Genomic DNA, 22,410 nt, shown 5'->3' on the forward strand with positions numbered 1-22,410 from the left:
TACATACTTTGTTTTTATTCTGAAAAATATAGTCTTCTTCCATATAATGCAAAAAAGTCATCCACTTAAATGTGGATGACTACTTGTGGTTGGGAAGAAGTAGGATTTGAACTATATATTTCTTAAGTCAAGTATAGCAATATGGGAAATGCTTCTCTTTAATGAACACGAATATGCACCAGATTAGCATTGCACTATTTGTAGTTACATACTTGGTCATAAGAAAATGAATAACCTTGGGTTAGTTATTTGCACATTAGGCTTTTCATACTTTATTTGCAGAAAGAGAGAATTGGATTAGATCATTTGTTTTCTATTGATTTCCTAGAAGTATTTATTATGATGTCTAATATATGAACTCAATATTTTGAAAAATTCTTTATGTACCATCTATGAAAAGATAATACATTTATTAGGAGATGATTTATGATTGTTTCTCAGCCTTTTGGCTAAGATCAAGTGTACATCTATTATTTCCAGTTTAATACTTGATATGTCCTCTATTTGAGGATGCAATATTAAATGAATTTTTGGAACTCAGAGATGGAATAGGAGCTTGCTCAATCCACTTCACATATTGACCTGGCCTATCAGCATTCTCAGAAATGGTACCCCCAAGAGGAATTTTAAAAAATACATTATTGACTTACTTTTCTTTTAAACATAACAAAGTACTGCATAATATTAAATTAGACCTTTTGTTCTGAAATGTAACTATTCGTTACTACAGTCTAGCTAAATGGAAAGAATCAATATTTTACTTGGCTTACCGTGGGTAAGTCTCTTTTCTTTGGTCATTTGTTATACTAAGGTATTTCAAAGAAGAGCTGAGATATCTTGGAGACCATTAAATCCCAGGTAGGAATCCATCACAAATAATGACTGTTAAACTTCTTTTGAATTTTTGAAATTCTATGAGCCTTTCTCCTTTCTCATTTGAGCACTGAAATAAGAATTTCATATCGTTTTCCTGACTCTGAAAGAAATACAGTCCTAGGACTCTTCTGCTAACAGTTAAATTAAGCCAACATTATTTATTTTGTGTGTGTGTGTGTGTGTGTGTGTGTTTGCATTACAGAAAGCCAAGTAAACCACGAATGCTTTTTTGAGGTCTTTTTCTTTCAGTTGATACCCTAATCAGAAATTTTCATTTTCTGATTGTGGATAGTGAACACTTTAATATTGCTCAAGACTCCTTTTCTGTGAATATACAGTAATTATTGTCCCATTGATTGTGAGCTCTGGAGAAGGTAAAAAAATGTTTATTTTAGTGTCAAAAAGATTAGAATGAGAACATTTACTTTTTATAACGCAAAATAATGAAAAGAATACCAATGGCTACTGGAAAGTTACTTTTTAAAATAAATTGTTTAATATTAATGAATTATTTTATAGAAATTTATTATTTTTGCTCTTGTGGAAAAGTCATGACTTCTGAATTTATGATGAATTTTTGTTATTAGTCTTCTACAAATTCCTCACATTTTATGAATTCCCGATAATACAATACTATTAATTCCAGATAACAGAACAGAAACACATACTATTTTATACACACACACACACACACACACACATATAGTTATATTTCACCTAATTTCAACAATAGTTTGCCTCAATAAGTGCTTTACAATGTCCAATGATCTAATTTAATGATCATGGCAATTTTATTCATGTTTGTAGTGGAAAGTCTGGAGGCTTACGTGACATCAACAAGGTAAACTTAATTAATAGAAGATTTGCTCTTATAACTTAAATATACTATTTAAAAATTCAATCTTGACTCATTAATTTACTGATTAATCTATTCCATGACTATTTAATGAGACATGTGTAGCAGTAACGACCCACAGAGGTTCTCCTTCATGAGAATATACATTGTAGGGTAGGAACAAGACAATAGCCAAGTGAACAAACAAACCAGGAGTTTTCAAAGTGGTATGAAGTAGTATAAAATAAAAGAGTCGAGTAACAAGATAGAAACTGAGGGGTTCAGGTGGGAAGGTTGACATCTTTATAGACACACTTGTCAAGGATGATGGCTTTATGGAAATAATATTTTAATTTAGAAATAAAGAATGAGAAGGAGAAAGCAATCTCTAGTGCTGAGTAAAGCTATTCTATGCAGAATAAATAGGAAGGTCAAAATTTCTGAAGTAGGAAACAGTTGAACCAGTGTAATTTACAGGAAGAGTTTGGTTCTATAAGAAAGAGATAGAAAGAAAGCTGAATTCTAATAAATAATGGATAGGGCAGAGAGAGAAAAGGTTGGAAAGACGTTTAGGAGGCAGATCATGCAGTCTTGTGAGTAGATGGATACAGGGGAAGAGTTTAATGGAATCTACAATCGTGCTGGGATGGACCCTTCAATTTTAATCAGTGTATTGGAATGGACTCAGATCTCTTATGACTAGGAATGAAAACTCTAATGATCTATCTTTCAACTATGTAAAATTGCAGGTGTTTCTCTCATTTTTATTACAATCAGATTCAACTAGATTATAAAAAAAATATAGTACAAGAGATAGGCTGAATTGATTTGAATGAACATGTGAGTGTGGGTGTGTTTGAATCCTTATTATCTTATCCCTCTAGGAGAAGGCAAATTACTTTAATCACTTTTTAATAAAATTTATAGAAAAATATGTTATATCTCTACATAGCAGCAAGTGTCATGGCTTTTATTAAAAAAACACTTCTTATATTTAAATATTTTTTCTTTCCTAAATTTAGGGATTAAAATCAGAAACAATACACTAAGACAACTCAAGCATTTTATGAACTAAATATATATTCCTCATATATTTTGCCTATAGAAGCAAGATCATGAAAGACAATACACGGTGCTCAGTCAAGCTGATGAATTTCACTATGAGAGTAGTCAGTAGTCAGACTACTTGAATTCAGAACTCATTTACACTTTTAAAAAATAAATACTCCAAATATTTTGCGTATGTCAGTCATATCTATAAATACTTGTTATATATTAAAACTCTGAATTTTAAAAATATCTGTTAATTAATTTGGGGAGTAACAATAAGAAGCCCATAATATATTAATATAAATAACATTTTTATTTAAAAAATCTATGTTTTCCAATCCAAAACGTCATTTCAGAGAAGAATGGCATTGTTTATATATTTTCAAATCTTTTTAATATCTTTTTAAATAGAATTTTCACATCTATTTCTATATTCAATCTATTGTCATATATTGTGTCGTTGCCGTATGTGAAAGAAATCACACAAATAAATAGTTGGATAAGAGAGTAATATTTTAATAGTCTTTTAGATAATTGTGGATATTCTTTTTTAGCATGACACCAAAACCAAGTTGTAGTTTCTTAAAGGTTAGTTGCAGTGTGGAATCTGAAACTGTTCTAATAGACCTTTCTCATTCTGTCTCATTAAAATCCAGTGGTTTATCTTAAACTTTAAATGCGTCTTTACCCATGAATTAGGCTATACTATTATGCACTGGTTATTTGGAAAATAATGGTTGACTGAGATTTGCAGATCCCTCAAATGTTGACACATTTCTTTATATGATATTTTAAAAACAACGTTAATAGTATCTCCTGTCTTATCAGAAAAGTCATTACAAATTAGGAAACTGTCAGGCACTGAGTTTTACACACCATTACTTTTGCTCTGTCAGTGAAAATAAGAACAAGCAAAAAAGGCAAATAACATCTTAGTATTATTAATAAAATAGTTTTGACATTGCAGATCCCCTGAAAGTGTCTCGAAGATCTCCATGGGTCTGCAGAGAACATTTTGATAAGTGCTGCTCTATGACACAGGCCGAGATAAGCTTAGATTTTATTTTTAGAGCATTTTGAAGCTTTTGAGAAATGTTAAGCAGAGGAGTAATATGATCTTGTTTAAGATTTAAAAATAACCATTTTGGCTACTAAGTGGAAAAGGATTTTTTTGGGAGTAAGAAGGAAAATAGGAGAGAGATAAATTAGAAGGAATCATAAGTAATATAAGAAAAGAGTTAATGATGGCTTCGAGTAGAATGGTAACAGGAGAAATGGAGGAAAAATGACAGAAAGGTTTGAAGATAGAACCATGGTCTTGCCAATAGATTAAATCTGAGATACATTAAGCTATGGTGACAGTTACTTATAGAAGAGGCTTAGCAGAGGAATAAAATGTTTTGAAGAACAACAAAAGTTCTTTTTTATATATTATTAATTGTAAAAATACTTCATTAACTGTGTTGAGGGCAAATTAGTATATATTAATTATAAAAATATTTAATTAACTGTGTTGAGGGGAAAATAGTATCTTCTAAATATTGCCCTTGTGTCCTGCAACCTTACTAAACACTCTGTATTAGTGTTAGTAGCTTTTTAATGGATTTTAAGGAATTTCTATATTCCAAATAATGTTTGAAGATACAGTTATATTTCATCTTTTTTACCGTAAATATCTTTTTATTTCTTGCCTTATCTCATTTGCAAGAGGAAGCCATCTCTCTGTATTTTTTGCTTTTTTATTGATGCAGAATATTTGTACATACTTATGGGGTTCATGTGACATTGTTTATTTATAGACTGTGTAACAATGAAGTCAGGGTATTTGGGCTGTCCATCACCTTGAGTATTTATTATTTCTATATTTGTGGAACATTTCAAGTCCTCTCTCACAGCTATTTTGAAATACACAATTCATTGTTGTTGACTATACTCACTCTGCTATGAAACATTAGAATTTATTTTCTATCTAACATATGTTTGTACTCATTAATCCATCACCACCCACTCTTTACAGACACTCTCCTCACTAATCCACATACCTTTCTTAGCCTCTGGTATGTATCAGTCTACTTTCTACCTCCATGAGAACAGCTATTTAAGCTCCCACATATGAGTGAGACCATATAGTATTTGTCTTTCTGTGCCTGGCTTATTTCACTTAACACAATGACCACCAGTTCCATCCATGTCGCTGCAAATGACATAATGTCATTCCTTTGGTGGCTGAATAGTATTCCACTATGTGTATATATACCACATTTTCTTTATCCATTTGTCTACTGATGAACATGGGTTGATTCCATCTCTTGGCTATTGTGAATACTCCTGTAATAAAGAGAGATATGTAGGCATTTCTTTGATATACTAATTCCTTTTCCTTTGGATAAATACCCAGTAGTAGGATTGCTAGACCATATGATAATTCTATTTTTATTTTTTGAGAATTATCCGTATGTTTTCCATAGTGGCAGAACTAATTTACATGCCCACCAATCGTGTATGAGAGCCCCCTTTTCTCTGTATCCTCACCAGCCATCTGATATTTTGCCTTTTTAATAATAGCTCTTTTAACTGGAGTCAGATGATATTTCATTGTGGCTTTGATTTGGATTTCTCTGATGATTAGTTATACTGAACATTTTTTATACACCTGTTGGCCTCTTATATGTCTTCTTTTGAGGAATGTATATTTATGTTCCTTCCCCACGTTTTAATGGGATTATTATTATTATTACTATTGAGATGTCTGAGTTAGTTGTATATTTTGGATATTAGTTCCTTGTCAGATGAATAGTTTGCAATTATTTCCTTGCATTAAAGAGGTTGTCTCTTCACCTTGTTGATTGTTATTTTTGCTGTGCAGTTTTCTAGCTTAATATAATCCCATTTGTCCATTTTTGGTTTTGCTCCCTGTTCTTTTGAGGTCTTAACCGTAAAATCTTTGCCTAGACCATTGTCTTGGAGTGTTTATACCGTTTTCTTCTTTTATAGTTTCAGGTCTTACATTTAAGTCTTTGATCTATCTTCAGTTGATTGTTGCATATGGTAAGAAATAGGGGTCTGGTTTCATTCTTCTGCACATGGATATCCAGTTTTCCCAGCATTATTTATTGAAGAAGGTGTTATTTCCCCAACATATGTTCTTGACACCTTTGTCAAAAATCAGTTGGCAGTAAAAATGTGGATTTATTTCTGGATTCTCTGTTCTGTTCCATTGGTCTATATGATTGTTTTTATACCAATATCCTGATGTTTTGTTTACTATAGCCTTGTACTATATTTTGAAGACAGGGAGTCTAATGCCTCCAGCTTTGTTCTTTTTGCTCTGGATTGCTTTGGCTATTTGGGCTCTTTTTTGATTCCATACAGATTTTAGGATTGTTTGTTCTATTTCTGTGAAAATATATGTTGGTATTTTGATAATATTTGCATTGACTCTGTAGAACACTTTGAGCAGTATAGTCAATTTAGTGATATGAATTCTTTCAGTCTGTGAGTATGGGATGTCTTTTTGTTTATCTCCTCTTTAATTTCTTTTATCAATGTTTTATAGTTTTTTTTGTGGAGTTGTTTAACCTGGCTGGCTAAATTTATTCCTAGCAGTAAAATATTTTTTAATCTATTATAAATGAGCTAGTCTTCTTATTTCTTTCTCACCTAGTTCATTATGGATGTTTACAAATAAACACTACTAAATTTCATGTTTACTTTTATCCTGCAATTTACTGAATTTATTTTTCAGATCTAAGAGCTTTTTGGTGGATTCTTTATGTTCTCCTAGATATAAGAGCGTATCATCTGCAAAGAGAGGTAACTTGACTTCCTCTTTTTGAATTTAGATGCCTTTTATTTCCTTTTCTTGGCTGATTGCTCTAGGTAGGACCTCCAGAGGATTCTTATGTTGAATAGGATTGATGAAAGTAGAAATCCTTGTCCTATTTCAATTATTAGAGGGAAGGCTTTCAGCTTTTCCCCATTCAGCATTATGTTAACTGTAGGTTTATCATATATGGCCTTTATTACACTGAGATATATTCCTTCAATGCCTAGTTTGTTGAGAACTTTTATCTTAAAGAAATTTTGAATTTTATAAGTGCTTTTTCTACATCTGTTGAAATGATCATATAGTTTTTGTCCTTCATACCATTGATATGATGTGTCACATTTATTGATTTGTATATGTTGAACCACCCTTGCGTTCCTAGGAGGAATCCAACTTGATCATGGTGTATCAACTTTTTGATATGCTGTTTTATTCAGTTTGCTAGTATATTGTTGAGAATTATTGCATAGTGTTCATCAGGTGTTTTGGCCTGTTTTCCTTCTTTCTTGTGTTTTTAGCTAGTATTGGTGTCAAAGTATGTTGGTCTCATAGAATGAGCTAGTGAGAATGGTACCCTGTTTAGTTTTTTGGACTACTTTTGAGGAGAATTTGTTCTTAGTTATTTGAAAGGTAGAATTTAACAGTGAAGCCATCCAGTCCTGAACTTTTTTTTGTGGATAATTTTTATTACTGATTCAATATAATTACTTGTTATTGGTCTGTTTAGGTTTACTATTTCTTTCTGATTCAATCTGGGAGGTGGTATGTGTCTAGGAATGTATTTCCAGTAGGTTTTCCAGTTTTTACTGTATAGTAATTTATAGTAATCTCTGACTGCCTTTTTTTTTTTTTTTGAGATGGAGTCTCGCTCTGTCGCCCAGGCTGAAGTGCAGTGGCACAATTTGGGCTCACTGCAACCTCTGCCTCCTGGGTTCAAGCGATTCTCCTGCCTCAGCCTCCCAAGTAGCTGCGACTACAGGTGCATGCCACCACACCCAGCTAATTTTTTGTATTGTTAGTAGAGATGGGTTTTCACCATGTTAGCCAGGATGGTCTTTATTTCCTCACCTCATGTTCCACTCGCCTATGCCTCATGAAGTCCTGGGATTACAGGCGTGAGCCACCGCGCCCGGCTGGCCTTTTGTGTTTCTCTGTTACCTTTGTAATGTCTCCTTTTTCATTTCTGATTATGATTATTTGCGTCTACTCTCTTTTTTTCTTTGTTTTTCTAGCTAGCAGTTTATTGACTTTATGTTTTCAAAAAAAGCTACTTTTCATTTTGTTGATATTTTATATATTTTTTCTATTTCATTTAGTTCTCTGATCTTTGTTATTTCTTACTTTCTATTAATTTTTGGATTGATCTGTTCTTGCTTTTCTGGTTTCCTGAGGTGAATTGTTATATTGCTATTTGAAATATTTCTACTTTTTTGATGTAAGCATTTGTTGCTTTTCTTTAAGCGATGACTTTGTTGTATCCCATAGGTTTTATGTTTTGTTTAGATTTTCAGTTGTTTCCAGAAATTTTTTGATTTCCTGCATAATTTCTGTCTTGACCCAATGATCATTTGGGACTACACTATTTAATATCCATGATTGTGTGCAATTTCCCAAGTTTCTCTTGTTATTGGTTTTTAGTTTTATTCCATTGTGGTCTGAGAAGATACTTGATATGATTTTGACTTCTTTTCAATTTGTTGAGAATTGTTTTGTGTCCTAACCTATGGTCTATCCTGGAGAATTCTCAAGTGCTAATTAGAAAAATGTGTATTCTGTAGCTGTTAAATTAAATGTTCTGTAAATATCTCTTAGGTCCATTTGGTCTAATGTCCAATTTAAATCCAATATTTCTTTGTTAATTTTCTGACTAGATGATCTGTCTAATGCTGAGACTGAAGTGTTGACATCTGCAACTATTATCGTATTGAAGTCTGTCTCCCCTTTAACATTTAATATTGTTAGCTTCATATATCTAGGTGTGCTCCAGTGTTGGGAGCACATATGTTTATAATGGTTACATCCTCTTGCTGAATTGATCCATTTATTATTAAATAAATGCCTTCTTTGCCTCTTTTTATAGTTTTTGACTTAAAGTTTGTTTTAGCTAAGAAAAGTATAGCTACTCTGACTCGCTTTTGGTTTTTGTTTGTATTGAATATCTTTTTACATCCCTTTACTTTCAGTCTGTATGTATCTTTACAGGTGAGGTGAGTTTCTTGTAGGCATCATATAGTTAGGTCAAGTTTTCTTATCCATTCAGCCACTCTGTATCTTTCAAGTAGAAAGGCTAATCTGTTACTTTTAAGATTATCATTGATATGTGAGGGCTTATTCCTATTATTTTATTAGGAATTGATTTCCGATATTAAAATAATTAATATCATTATTTTAATTGACTTCTGGTTGTTTTGTATATTTTCTCTTCCTTTTTCTCTCTCATTATTTATCATTGTGGTTCAGTGGTTTCCTGTATTGGTAACATTTGATTCCTTTCTCTCCCTTATCTGTGTGTTTGCTTTACTAGTGGATTTTACACATTCATGTATTTTCATAATTGTAGCTATCATCCTTTTGCTTCCAGGTGTAGGACTCCCTTAAGGATTTTTAGTAGGGCTGGCCTACTGGTGATATTTTTTTTCCACTTTTGCTTGTCTGGTAACAACTTCATTTCTTGTTCATTTATAAAAGATTACATTACTGGGTATATTATTATTTATGGCAGTTTGTTCTTTCAGCACTTTGAATATATGATCCTATTTTTCTACTAAACTGTAAGGCTTTTGCCAAGAAGTCCACTCTTAGTATCACGGGGGTTCTCTCATAACTGACTAGTTACTTTTATTTTCCTATTTATAGAATGCTTTATTTGTCTTTGACTTTTGATCATTCAGCTATAATGTGCCAAATACCTTTTTGAATTGTATCTGTTTAGAAATCTCTAAGCTTCCTGTATGTGGATGTCTAAATCTTTTGTTAGACTTTGGAAGTTTCCAGCTATTATTTTATTAAGTAGGAATTTTTAAATCTTTTTTATTTTGTCTTCACACTCTGAGACACCAAAAAATTTGAAAATTTGGTAATTTTATGATGTTCCATATGTTGTGTAGGCTTTGTTTATTCTTTTAATTTTTTTTTTTTGTTTTTGCTTGGCTGGATTATTACAAAAGACCTGTCTTCAGTTCCTGAATTTATTTTTCCTGCTTGATCTAGTTTATTGTTGGAGCTTTTAAATGTATTTTGTATTTCATTTAATAAATTCTTTAGTTACAAAATTTTGGGGGGGAGTTTCTATCTCTTTGGCAAATTTCTCATTTATATCCCAAATTGTTCTGATTCATTTATATTCTTTTTTCTGTATTCTCTTGTACCTAACCAAGCTTCTTTAATATCCTTATTTTAAGTTCCTTTCCTGGGACCTTATAAATCTCTTTTTCATTAGAATCTGTTGTTGGAGAAGTATTGTATTCTTTTAGAGGTGTCATATTATCTTGCTTTTTTACATTTCTTGTGTCATGTTGATATGTGTGCATCTGGTGTAAGAGTTGCTTCTTCCATTTTTTTTTAAATTTGTTATAGTGGAGGAGAACTTTTTTCCTGAAGATGTATCTATGCTATTGGTTTGAAAGAGTGCTTTGGCTTTGATTCAGGGCACATGAAGTAATTTAATCTCTGCATTATTTCTTCAGCTCTAAACAGTGTCAATGGTGTCTGGTTTTCTTGGTGGTGTCGGGTGTTGTTGTAGTGGAGGCTGTGGTAAAGTTTTGATGGAGACAGGAACTAGATCTACATAGACTGTATCTTTGGGTCCCAGTCGTGGCAGTAGTAGGCTAAGCATGCCTGTCCCCAGGGTGGCATGTGCTGGCACCAGTGTTATTGGTTCTAGGTGGGCTGATTCTTGGTCTTCCAGGCAGCTTGCTCAGGTGCCAGTACTAGCAGTGGTGTACCTGGTGGGTGGGCACATTTTCAGGCCAATGGGAAGCAAGCATAGTATGAGTGATGGCAGTAGCAATGGCAGGACAAACCTCTGTCTCCAAAGTGGTCCATGCTGGTGTTTGTGGTAGCTGTAATAGGTCGAGTAGGCCAGTATCCAGGCCCACCAGTGACACATGAGGGTGTGTACCAGATGTGGTGGTAGTGGCAAGTTGGGTGGGCCCAAATTCAGTCCCCCAGGAAGAGTGCCAAGGTAAAACTGTGGCAGACTCAACTGGGTAGTTCCCAGGCCCGCAGATCCATGCTTGGGCCATGACTGGGGGCAATGCTGAGCTGGGTAGACTTTTCCTGTGACCCCCTGATGGTGGATACAGGTGCTGGCTGTGGCAGGCTGTAACAGGAGGATCTCCCAGGCCTCCAGGGGAATGTTCTGGTAGTGGCAGCAACAGCTGTATTGCAGCCTTCCTACTGAGGAGGGTGGGGCTGCTTTTAGCAGCAACAGTCATATTTAAGTGGCTGGGTAGCATGCACTTCATTCACGTTTTGGCCTGGTGGTGGCAGCCCACAGCAGCAGTGTCTGTAGTCAGGGGACTTTGTCCTTGGGGCATGTGAAAATACATGACTGCCTCACTGTAGGCAGTGGAGTAATTGCCAGTGATTTGTACTTCAGCCCTGGCAGCAGCAGCTACCTTTGGTGGTGACTGGATATGGGGAGTGTCAGTGGGGCTGCATGGATATGAAGATGCAGGAGCTGTTGGGCCCCCAGGCAGGATGCAGTATGGTGGGGACTGGGATCTCAATATGGCACCTTCTGTGGCTGCTTAGGATTAGGGGTGTGTGGGACCCTTTCTGGAACAATGCTGTCTTTTAGTCTCCAGGCAGCTTCCTTTGTTAGTCTTGGGCCTGTGATGGTCTAGGGGCTCTCCTGTGGCTAGGATTGAAGAAATCTGCATTAGTCATGTGGGCTTCTGGGATTCTCCTACTTACCATTTTCCTTCGTTGAGTCTCCAGGCTCCCAGCTGATCCTGGCAAAGCAGGGTGCCTCACTTACCTCTCCACCCCTGCCTTAGGTGTTCTCTGTCACTTCTCTGTTGGATTCCAATTTTCTCTCTTAGATGATCTATTTGAAATGTGATTATTTACTTGCTATTTTGGCTCTTCTCTGTGGAGAAAGTGAGTACCAGGTGCCTGTAATCAGTCACTTCAACCTCCTCTTTAGGTAAAGCCGTCTTACCTGAAATTTTTTATGTTAAAACATTTTTAACTCAATTTACTTTTTAAAATAGTTATAATGAAAAATATAGTTACAATGCAGTTTGTATCTTTCAAGAATTTTATGCATTTTTATCTAAGATGTTGGATTTATGGGCCTAGCACTGTTCTTACTATTCCTTGATTATCTATTAAATGCCCATAGAATCTATAGTGATGCCTGCTCCTTTATTTCTTACATCTGTAATATATTTTCATTCAGTTTTTCCTTTGTCAGGCTGGCTAAGAATGTATCATGTTTTCCGATCTTTACAATGAACCAGGTTTTGGTTTCACTAATTTTTAAATTGTTTTTCTGTTCTTAATTATACCAATTTCTACTTTTTTCTTTACTTCCTTCCTTCTCCTTGCTTTGGGTTTAATTTGCTCCTTTTTTTTCTATTCTTCTGAATACTGGAGTTTCTGTTATTCATGTGACATATTTCATCTTTTCTGTATAAGCTTTATATTTCCCTTAGCGGCATCCTACTAACTTTTATATACTGTGCTTTCATTTTTATTTAATATAAACATTTTCTAATTTCCCTTAATATATTCTTTTAGACTGGTGGACTATTTAGAAATATGTTGCCTAATTTATAAATATTATTCATTTGCTAGGGCTTCCATAACAGATTGGGTGGCTTAAAAAATGGAAGTTTATTTCGTACAGTTCTGGAGGTTACAAGTCCAAGATAAAGGTGTCAGCAGGTTTAGTTTCTTCTGTGGCTTCTCCCCTTTATTTGCAGATAACTGGCTTCTTTCTGTGTTCTTGCATGATGTTTTCTGTATGCATATGCATGCCTGGTGTCTCTATCTGTCTTAATCTTCTCTTCTCATAAGGACATCAATCAGATTGAATTAGGACCCACCCTAATGACCTCATTTTAACTTCATTCCCTCCATAAAGACTTTATCTCCAAATATAGTCACATTTTGAAGTATTGACGATTGAGACTTCAACACATGAATTTTTAGAAGACACCATTCAACTCATAACACAAATATTTGGTGATTTTAAATATATATTTCTGTTATTGATTTTTTAGGTAAATTTTGCAGTGTGAGTTGTATGTTTGTATGATTTTAATTCTTTTAATTTTGTTAAAATATACTTTATCCCCAGAATAATCTCTTTCTTAGTGAATGTTCCATGTGCACTTGAAATAAATGTCTATCTTGCTGTTGTTAGGTGGAGTGCTCTATAAATGTTTTTCTTTTTCTTTTTTTTTTCTGGAGTCTTGCTCTGCTGCCCAGGCTGGAATGCAGTGGCATGATCTCGGCTCACTGCCACCTCCGCCTCCTGGGTTCAAGTGATTCTCCTGCCTCAGCCACCTGAGTAGCTGGGATTACAGGTGTGCACCACCACACCCAGCTAATTTTTGAATTTTTGGTAGAGACGGGGTTTCATCATGTTGGCCAGACTGGTCTCGAATTCCTGACTTCAGATGATCTGCCTGCCTTGACATCCCAAAGTGCTGGGATTACAGGCATGAGCCACTGCACCGGCCAAATGTTAATTAGGCCAAGTTGGTTGATAGTGGTATTCAGCTTTTCTATAGCCTTGGTGATTTCCTGACCACTTGCACTATCATTTACTAAGTGAAAAGTATAAAAATGTCTGGCTATAATTGTAGAGTTGTCTATTTCTTTTTACAGTTCTATCAGATTTTGTGTCTTATATTTAGAAGCTCTCTTGATAGGTGCATATACATTTAAGATTGTTATATTTTCTTGGAACGTTAACCTTTTCCTATTACATAACGTTTTCCTTTATCCCTGGTGATATCCCTTGTCTTAGTCTCTGATATTGTTATAGCTACTCCTGTTGGGTATGGCTTTTTTGCTGTTGTTGTTGCCATGGTTACACTCAGTGCATCACAAGTGTTCAATTTCTCTGTGTTATTTTATGTTTAGAATGGGGGCTAGTTTGCCAGAGGATTATTTTTAATAACTACCCTACTTTCAGCTCTAGGTCTTCCTTTTGTGGACATGCCTCCGAGACTGTCTCTCCCTGCTCTCAGATAGCCTGCTGTTTCATGTCATTCAGTGCTTGCTTGCCTGGTAGTGAGAGTGGGAAGAGAATGTTCTTTGCTCTTCTATTTGCAGTTTGTGTCAGTCTGAGGCATCCATTGTTTCCTCGTGTGTCAGGTATAGGGTATTCTCATTTGTCCCATCCTGCTCACTATAGTGGTAGACTTCTAATGGTCTGGTTTCAGGGTAAATGTATGCTCCACTGCAAGGGTAAAAAAATATATGTATTTGTTCCCTTTTTCCTTCTCTTAGCTTCAGTTGGTCTTCACAGTGTCCAAAGGGCAACAAGGTTTTCTGCTCTTTCCAGGTGGTTGAAGGCTTTTGCGTTTTTACAGATAGAGAACATGGATTTGGGCAGAGATTTTTGCCTTTGTTGTAGTGACTGATGCTCCCTTTCCCAAGCCTGTATTATGAGGAACATTTTCTCAGAACTCTTGTCCTGTCCTTGTTCTTTCTTGTGAATATCTAGTGATGTATGTAGAGAAGAGCTGTGAGTGAGTGTGAATATTTCTTGTGTCTGCAGCTACTACAGTTTCTATATTTTTATGCTAGCCACTTTAGCAATGTGTTAAAATAATTAGGTAAAATGTTACCCAATTTTATGGTGTCCAGCATCATCTGTCACTGGTGAACGAGTGCTCACATTATGTCTCTCCTTTGATACCTCTGTATTTCTTTAGATTTGGGGTTAGTTAGTTAACTTTTAATCTCAACTCTCTGAGGAGCTTAAGAAAAGCCCTGAACTTACATTCTTTGCCATTATTTTGTTGTATGGAAAGGAGTGATAATTTTTCCAGTTTTCATCTTAAGCAGATGCCAAACATCACAAGACATACTCTTAAAAATTCAAAATGGGCTGGGCGCGGTAGCTCATACCTGTAATCCCAGCACTTTGGGAGGCTGAGGTGGGCAGATCACCTGAGGTCAGGAGTTCGAGACCAGCCTGGCCAACATGGTGAAACCTCGACTCTACTAAAAATGAAAAATTTAGCTGGGTGTGGTGGCAGGCGCCTGTAATCTCAGCTACTCAGGAGACTGAGGCAGGAGAATCGCTTGAACCCGGGAGGCGGAGGTTGCAGTGAGCTGAGATTGCGCCATTGCACTCCAGCTTGGGGGACAAGAGCAAGACTTCGTCTCAAAAAAAAAAAAAAAATTCAAAATGGAAAGTTCTATTGAATTTACTTTAGATTTGAAACTATCCTATCCTGCTTTAAGTCTAAAAATATGCCTGAACTTCTAAGTATAGCTTTGGATTTTAATAGGTTCTTTATGACATCAAAATGCTTTAAGATATTTCTTTGATATAAAACTTTTAGGAAAAGAGTCAATCACACTTTTTATTAAACTCCAATCTTTAGTGTTGTTTTCAAACATAGCCATCACAAAAATTTGTTACAAGTATTCTATTTTTAATTTTTAGAATACCAAGGTAAATTAGCCTCTTTTTATGTACATACTTTCTTCCTTAAAATGGTTCCAGAAAATATTGACTTCCTTTGGCATAAACTTCATAACATACCAATAGGTTGAGTTGTTTACGCAGTGAAGAACACTATTGTTGAATGTAATCATAGGAAATCTGCCAACTATGACATAGAGATGATTTGGCTTACAGGTCATCTTTTAAAGCCTCTACAGGGAGTTAAATAGTCAATCAGTCAATATATCAAAATAAAGAACACTTATGATAACATATAATATACTTTAGTCATTTCCATTATTTCATCTTTGAGTTCTTTCAAGGATCTTATATAGATTCCGTCCAATTTCAATTACTCCATTGATTATTTTTTCCATTTGACTTATAATGTTTATATATGTGGGCCTTGAACAATATGGGGGTTAGGAACACCAACACCCCATGCTGTCAAAAAATCCATGTATAATTTTGACTCTCCAAAAGTTTTTGACTCTTCAAAAACTTAATTATTAACAGTTTAATGTTGATCAGAAGCCTTATTTGTAACTGAAACAGTCAACACATTTTGTATGTTATATATGTTTTACAGTGTATTCTTAAAGGAAGCTAGAGAAAAGATAATGTTATTAAGAAAATCAGAAGGAAGATAAAATATATTTACTGTTCATTAAGTGGAAGCAGATCACCATAAAGATCTTCATCTTTGCCATCTTAATGTTGAGTAGGTTGAGAAGGAGGAAGAGGAAGGGTTAGTCTTGTTCTTTTGGGGTGTCAGAAGCAGAAGAAAATCTACATGTAAATGGACCAGCATTGTTAAAATTCATATTGTTTAAGGGTCAAGTATATGTTACCATCAGTTAATTTAATACATTGGTTGCTTATCTCAAAAGAAAATTTGAGCTTGGCTCACTTCCTAAAATCTTTATGGAATAATGGAAATTAAAATTTCCTTCTTGTAGTAGTATTTTTTAAAAACATAATTATTGACAGACCCTGGATTTAATTATATTCTAAAAAGCTTTTATTATCAGTGTTAACATCTCCTCTAGAAAAATCCTTATTAAATAGCAACAATGATTTATTGAATAGCTAAAAAATATTATGCACTTTAATGAGTAGTGGATTTGGGATGATTTTTACTTCTATTTTTGCTTTCATTTTTATTGCATCTGATCTGTTATTTATCATTTTATTTATTTGTTAACTAGCCTAGTTAAAAATGTCCTTTGGAAGGGGCCACTTCTAGTAATAGTGCAGTAGGAAATTCAGAACAATACTGACATTGAAAACACCTAGAAAAGCTAGAAAAATAAAGCTGTTTGAAGACACTGGAAAGTTAAGAAGCTAATAAGGAAATATGAGGTCAAGATATAAAAGAATTGGAGAGGAAAGAAACCTAGAGAGGTGAGCCCATCATTTTAGAATGCTCTTACTTAGGAGATTTTTTACTTAGGGGATTTTTCTGATTACTGCAGAGGTGGCTGAAGGGTTGAGAAGCTGAAAAAAGCTTTGACAGCCTTATGGAGCCTGAGGACAGAAACTGGAATCCAAGCCCCTCAGGCTTTATGTTAGGTCATAAAGGTCTACAAGATAGGAGTAAGGGTTAATCAGAAATAGTTTAGTCATTTCAGGGACTAAAGCACAGTTTCTGCTCATCTCCTTGGAATTGGATTATGTGATCTGAAATTCCAAGTGCCTGTAGCCATCTGCAAGTACAAAAGTATATTCTCTCTGAAGGAAAGTATAATCATTCCAAGCCTCAAATTATTTCCATGGTATTATAAACCCTGGCACTCTGTCAAAGTAACAAGGTATGTAATAAGACTACATGATTTAGAACCAAGAAAAACAATAGAAATAGAAGTACAGTCTAAGGTAATGCAGTAAATGAAATAATGAGACACAGAATTTGAAATGGCTGAGCTTGATATAATTAAGGATTTCAAGACAAGATCGAGAATTTTGACTGACAACTAAAATGTACAAAAATAAGATAGATGAAAATTCAGGAATTAAACAAATCAGTTAACAAATTTACAATTATGAACGTGTTTAACATTTTATTAGACACAGATGCAGACAGAATCACTTACATAATGTATAGAGCAGAAAAAATGTATCTAGAAGAAGCATGGAAAAATAAAAGGATGAAAAGTGCATTTAAAAAGAGCAGGAAAGGTATAAATAGTATGTTGAGAAGACCATGCATAGATGTAACCGAAGTTTCAGAAAGAAAGAGTAAAGCAAATAGGCAGGATCAATGTTTGAAAAGATAATGTTGTGGAGAATTTTCTGAAACTGATGAAATACATCAAGCTTCACATTTAAGAATCACTGTGGATCCCATGCAAAATAAATAAAAAGAAAATAAGAGCAAAATTGCAAAAAAGCAATTATAGAGAGAACATTTTAAAACCATTTACTGACACAAAATATATTACTTTAACAAGAGCAAAAATAAGCTTGAGTTCGGTTTTCTCAATAACAAAAAAATAAAAATCAGAATATAGAGAAATCATATCCTTAAAGTATTAAAATACATTGGAAAACTCTTTAATATGTTAAAGTTGTACATGGATGTATATACCCATAGGAAGAGTCGTGAGACAAAAAGAGATCATGGCAAATCAATGACATAGGGGGCAGTCATAGAGGGAAGCTGAGATGCCATTAGGGAGATTTCATGTGGCCTGTGAGATAGAAAAGGAATAGCAGGTTCCTAGATTCTATGAGGTTCTACTATAAACTCTATTTTTTCTTTAAGCATATTTATAGACTGTTTGTTCGAAACAAAAGAGCTTACACTGGAAGAGTTAAAACATGAGTTAAAACTGTCAAAAATTAAAATTGAAATTAGTTGCCTAAAGATTATGAGAAACACTTGGGATGCTGCTCTGTAATGATTATTTCTTCTCATAACGTTAAATGGTAATAATATTCTGTGGTTATGGTTTTTAAGCAAATTTTAAGATGTCTGTGCTCCTTCCATAAGAAAGGCTAAGCATCTCAGAGAAAAAAGAAAAACACAGTGTGTCTGCAGATGTTTTACCTGAAAATATTTCTCTTTTGGTTTTGAAAGCATGCTTCCTTGCTATTTGTTTTCCTGTAAGAGAATAGGAAACTAGTGCTCCTCAAAGTCTTGAAAGTTTTGCTGAATCTCACCATTGTTGCAGTATCTACTAAAAAAAAAAATCTGAAAGTGTTCAGTGCAACTCTGCCCCTTGAAATGGTGTCCCACTTTGGCCTTCAGAGGTGGAGTGGCAGGGAGTGGGTAACACTAGGATTCCTACTCCTTTCATTAGTAATGACAGCCGTATTGCTCAAAAACTTTTGGCAAATTAAATGATCACATTTTCATGTAGTTGGCTAGAAGCACTGCAGTTACTATTTGGGCTTTGTTTGACAACATTTGAATAAAAAAAGAAAGGCAGGATAAAACCTGCCTTTAGTTTTTCACCCTTCAATTAAAAAATATATTAATGTATGGTCTGGTTCAGAGAGGGAGGCAGTCCTTAATTTGGTAAATATGACTGGCTATTTTTAGCATTTGCCGAAAGGATTTATAATCAAATGGGAAAGAGAAGTTGCAGGCAGTGGTTCTCAAAGTGTGGTCTAGTAAATTTTATTTTGTCAGCATAATTATATTCTTATTAGAAATGGATTTTAATGTTAAAAGGTAGGAAGTTGTCTAGGACCTTGACTTTTTATTATGAATTGACATAACTGTACATATTTATGAGGTACAGTGTCCTATTTTGATACATGTACACAATGCATAATGATCAAATCAGATTAATTACCATATCCCTCACCTCAAACATGTATAATTTGTTTCTGTTGGGAACAGTCAGAATTCTTTCTTCTAGCTATTTTAAAATATCCAATAAATTGTTGTTAACTATATTCACTGTATGGGGCTATAGATCCCTAGAAATTATTTCTCCTGTCTAGCTCTAATTTTATATTCATTAAGCAGCTTTTCTTTAATTTTCTCTCCTTTCTATCCCTCTCACCTTCTAGCAACCACCATTTTACTCTCTAGTTCTATGAGACCAACTTTTTTAGCTTTCGCATATATGTGAGTATATGTGGTATTCGTCTTTCTGGTCCTGGCTTATTTCACTTAATATAATGTCCTCCAGATTCATCTGTGTTTCCATTAATAAAATAATTTCATTCTTTGTTATGGATGAATAATATTTCATTGTGTATTGTGTGTGTATATGTATATATATACACACACTATATATAAATATAGTGCATATATATATATATATATATAGTGCATTTTATTTCATTTGTTTTCATTCCAGTACCATGCTGTTTTGGTTTCTATAGCTTTGTAGTACATTTTGAAGTCAGGTAGTGTGATGCTCCAGCTCTGTTATTTTTGTTCAAAATTATTTTGGCTAATCAGGGTCTTATGTGGTTTCATACAAATTCTATAATTTTTTTTCTATTTCTGTAAAGAATGTCACTTATATTTAATTGCAAGATTGCTTTGGGTCATTTTAACAATATTATTTTTTCCAATCTCTAAACATAGTAGGTCTTTCTATATTTTGGTATCCTCTTCAATTTCTCTTATCAGTGTTTTATAGCTTTTCTTGTAGAGCTCTATCATGCCACTGATTAATTCCCAGGTATATTGTTTATTTACTTATTTATTGTGGCTATTGTAGATGAGATTGTTTTCTTGATTTTTTTTCCAGCTATAAAAAATTTTCATAATAACACTAGAGGTGATTTACCTATTCTTCACTAGTTTTCTAGCAAATATACAGTGAGTTTGTCAGGTCCTATGTAATATGTGATGATATCACAGCAGATTGAGTGCTGAACAGATATGAGAATCCAGCTGTCTTCCATTAAGCCAGGTATTAAAGAAATTTAAAAATCTAAAAAATAAAAATGTAATCAAAATTTTAAAAATGAGAATATAGCTACTTTTAAAAACAAAGTGTATCATTTATAATAACATAAAATGAGCTTATTATGGTTATTTTAAAACAAATTAAGAAATAAATATTTTTAAATGCATGCTTTTATTTTTAAGAGTGTCCATCAGTAAATATAACTCACAAAAACAAAAATTCATTGAAGTGCTCCATATTTTTTTCACAGTGTGCAGAGAGTTTGAGACCAAAACATTTAAAAACCTCTATTTTACATACTTATCAATATAATAACCAGTCCCTTTATTTTTCATACATTTTTATTAAAAAATATGTATGTTTCATATTTACTTTAACAATCTTTTCAGGGTTCTTTAAGCAATTAAGAGTATTTAATTCTAGCTAATATTTTCAAATTAATCACATAATTTTGCTGGTTTCTAATCTTAAACCCATTTTGTTCATTATTATTGCAAAAAAAATACTCACTATATGTCATAATTTCTGCTGGTACTTACAGCCACCAAACACAGGTCATGGTACACCATTTTCTGATAATTATGATGTAGTAATTTTTATTGACCAAAGTCTTGTTTAGATTTATTCAAGGATAATGTAATGAATATTTGCTCTATATGTTTTGTAGGCACTGTAGATAGTAAAATAAATAATATAATGATGGAGGACATTATTTTTCGTTTGGTAGGAAATAATATGTAAAATTGCCAAAGAATAAGCAATATATAAAGAAAAATATTGTGTCTTGAGTTTAAGATTTTTAAAAATATATAAAGTAAGATTGATGTTTAGTATAATTATTAAAGTTCTCAAAGGAATGAGAGGGGCCTTTAAGGAAGCGTAAGATTTGAACAATAAATAAAGCTACGAATGCTTTATCATTTAGGAAAATCATAAGATCGAAAGCACAAACAGCATCAAGAGTGAAAATAGCAGGGCAAGGACAACCAACATCATCCAAACTTGGGGAAAAATCAAAGAAAAATTCCAATTTGTGAACTGGTAAAAGGGAAGTAGATATGCAAATGAGGAATAGAAGAAAGTAAAAAAAAATATGTCACATTTGAAAACATTGCAATGCATAGAAAACAGTATGTAATAATTTATTTATTTCACAAATATCTGTTGAGTGTCTAACATGGTTAGACCCAATGTTAGGTGCTTGGGATCCAGTGAAGAATAAGGTACAGTCTCTTTCCTGAACAAGGTCATTTGGTAATGGGTCCTTATCATGGACAGGAGGTAGAGAATAAAACGTGGAATAATTGAAGCTATCAAGAGAAAATTCTTGGCTAAATATGGACATTCTTTATTATTAATTTTGTTATAATATTATAGCTTTCCCTATTTTTAAAATTATTAAACCATTATGGGTTTTATTATTTTATTAGATATGAAATTTTGCCAACAAAGATTACATAATATGGCTAATAGTTGTTACAGGTTTTATGTCATATTTTATTATCTTCTCAATGCAGTGAACACCTCCATCATTCATAACTCACTTGCTTATAGTTTGTAGTCTGAGTCATTTTTTGTGTAGTTTTATTCTTTCATATAAACAATCAACAGTTATTTGCTGACTGAGTGCTATATTTAGGCAAAATTTTAAGCTGAGCTTTGAAGAGCAAAGAGGATATGGAAAGACACAAGTGGCAGGAGAACAGAGAGTAAAGGCTTTATAAGTGGAAGAAAAGTGAAAAGTTCCAAGAAATAAGCAAGATGATAAATGTGCTTAATGCAAAGGGAAAATAATATCATGAACTATGAGGAAATAATATGGATAGATGGAGTTGGGCATACTCTGGGAAGCCTTAAACATTATCAGAAAAGTTTAAACCTGAGTCAGTGTGTAATAGCAAACTATCAGAACTTTTTGTACTAGTAGAAAGACATGATTATATTGGCATTTCAGGAAAACTTGTAAGATGTGTCACCCTTTATATTTCTTAATTATCTATTTTCTAAGAAAAATAAAACAACAGAAATTAAAATGATAATAATACAATCATATTTTATGTATTCTGCTGAAGACGTACTGTCCCACAATGTCATCAAAAGTATTAACTGGGAAGCTCCATTTGTTTTTGAATCTTCAGGTTGGTTACTATTATAAATTTCATAATATATATGGTAATAATATATACTGTAATATACATGTTATGTTTTATAACATAGTATATAAACATATATTATAATATAGATAGTAGACAAAAATTTTCTACCATGTATATAATATATATAATGTATGGTAGACACACATTTTTGAAGACAA

The 22,410-nt window shown here is 33.5% G+C and overlaps 1 non-coding gene across 1 annotated transcript; it reads left to right on the forward strand.

Moving 5' to 3' along the window:
* The first annotated feature begins 429 nt into the window (after nucleotides 1-429).
* LOC115830755 lies at nucleotides 430-619 on the forward strand. The gene has a single exon (XR_004026302.1). It is a non-coding gene; the product is annotated as a U2 spliceosomal RNA (small nuclear RNA).
* Nucleotides 620-22,410: the final 21,791 nt, after the last annotated feature.

This window comes from Nomascus leucogenys, chromosome 16 (assembly GCF_006542625.1).
Source record: "Nomascus leucogenys isolate Asia chromosome 16, Asia_NLE_v1, whole genome shotgun sequence".
Classification (NCBI taxonomy): domain Eukaryota; kingdom Metazoa; phylum Chordata; class Mammalia; order Primates; family Hylobatidae; genus Nomascus; species Nomascus leucogenys.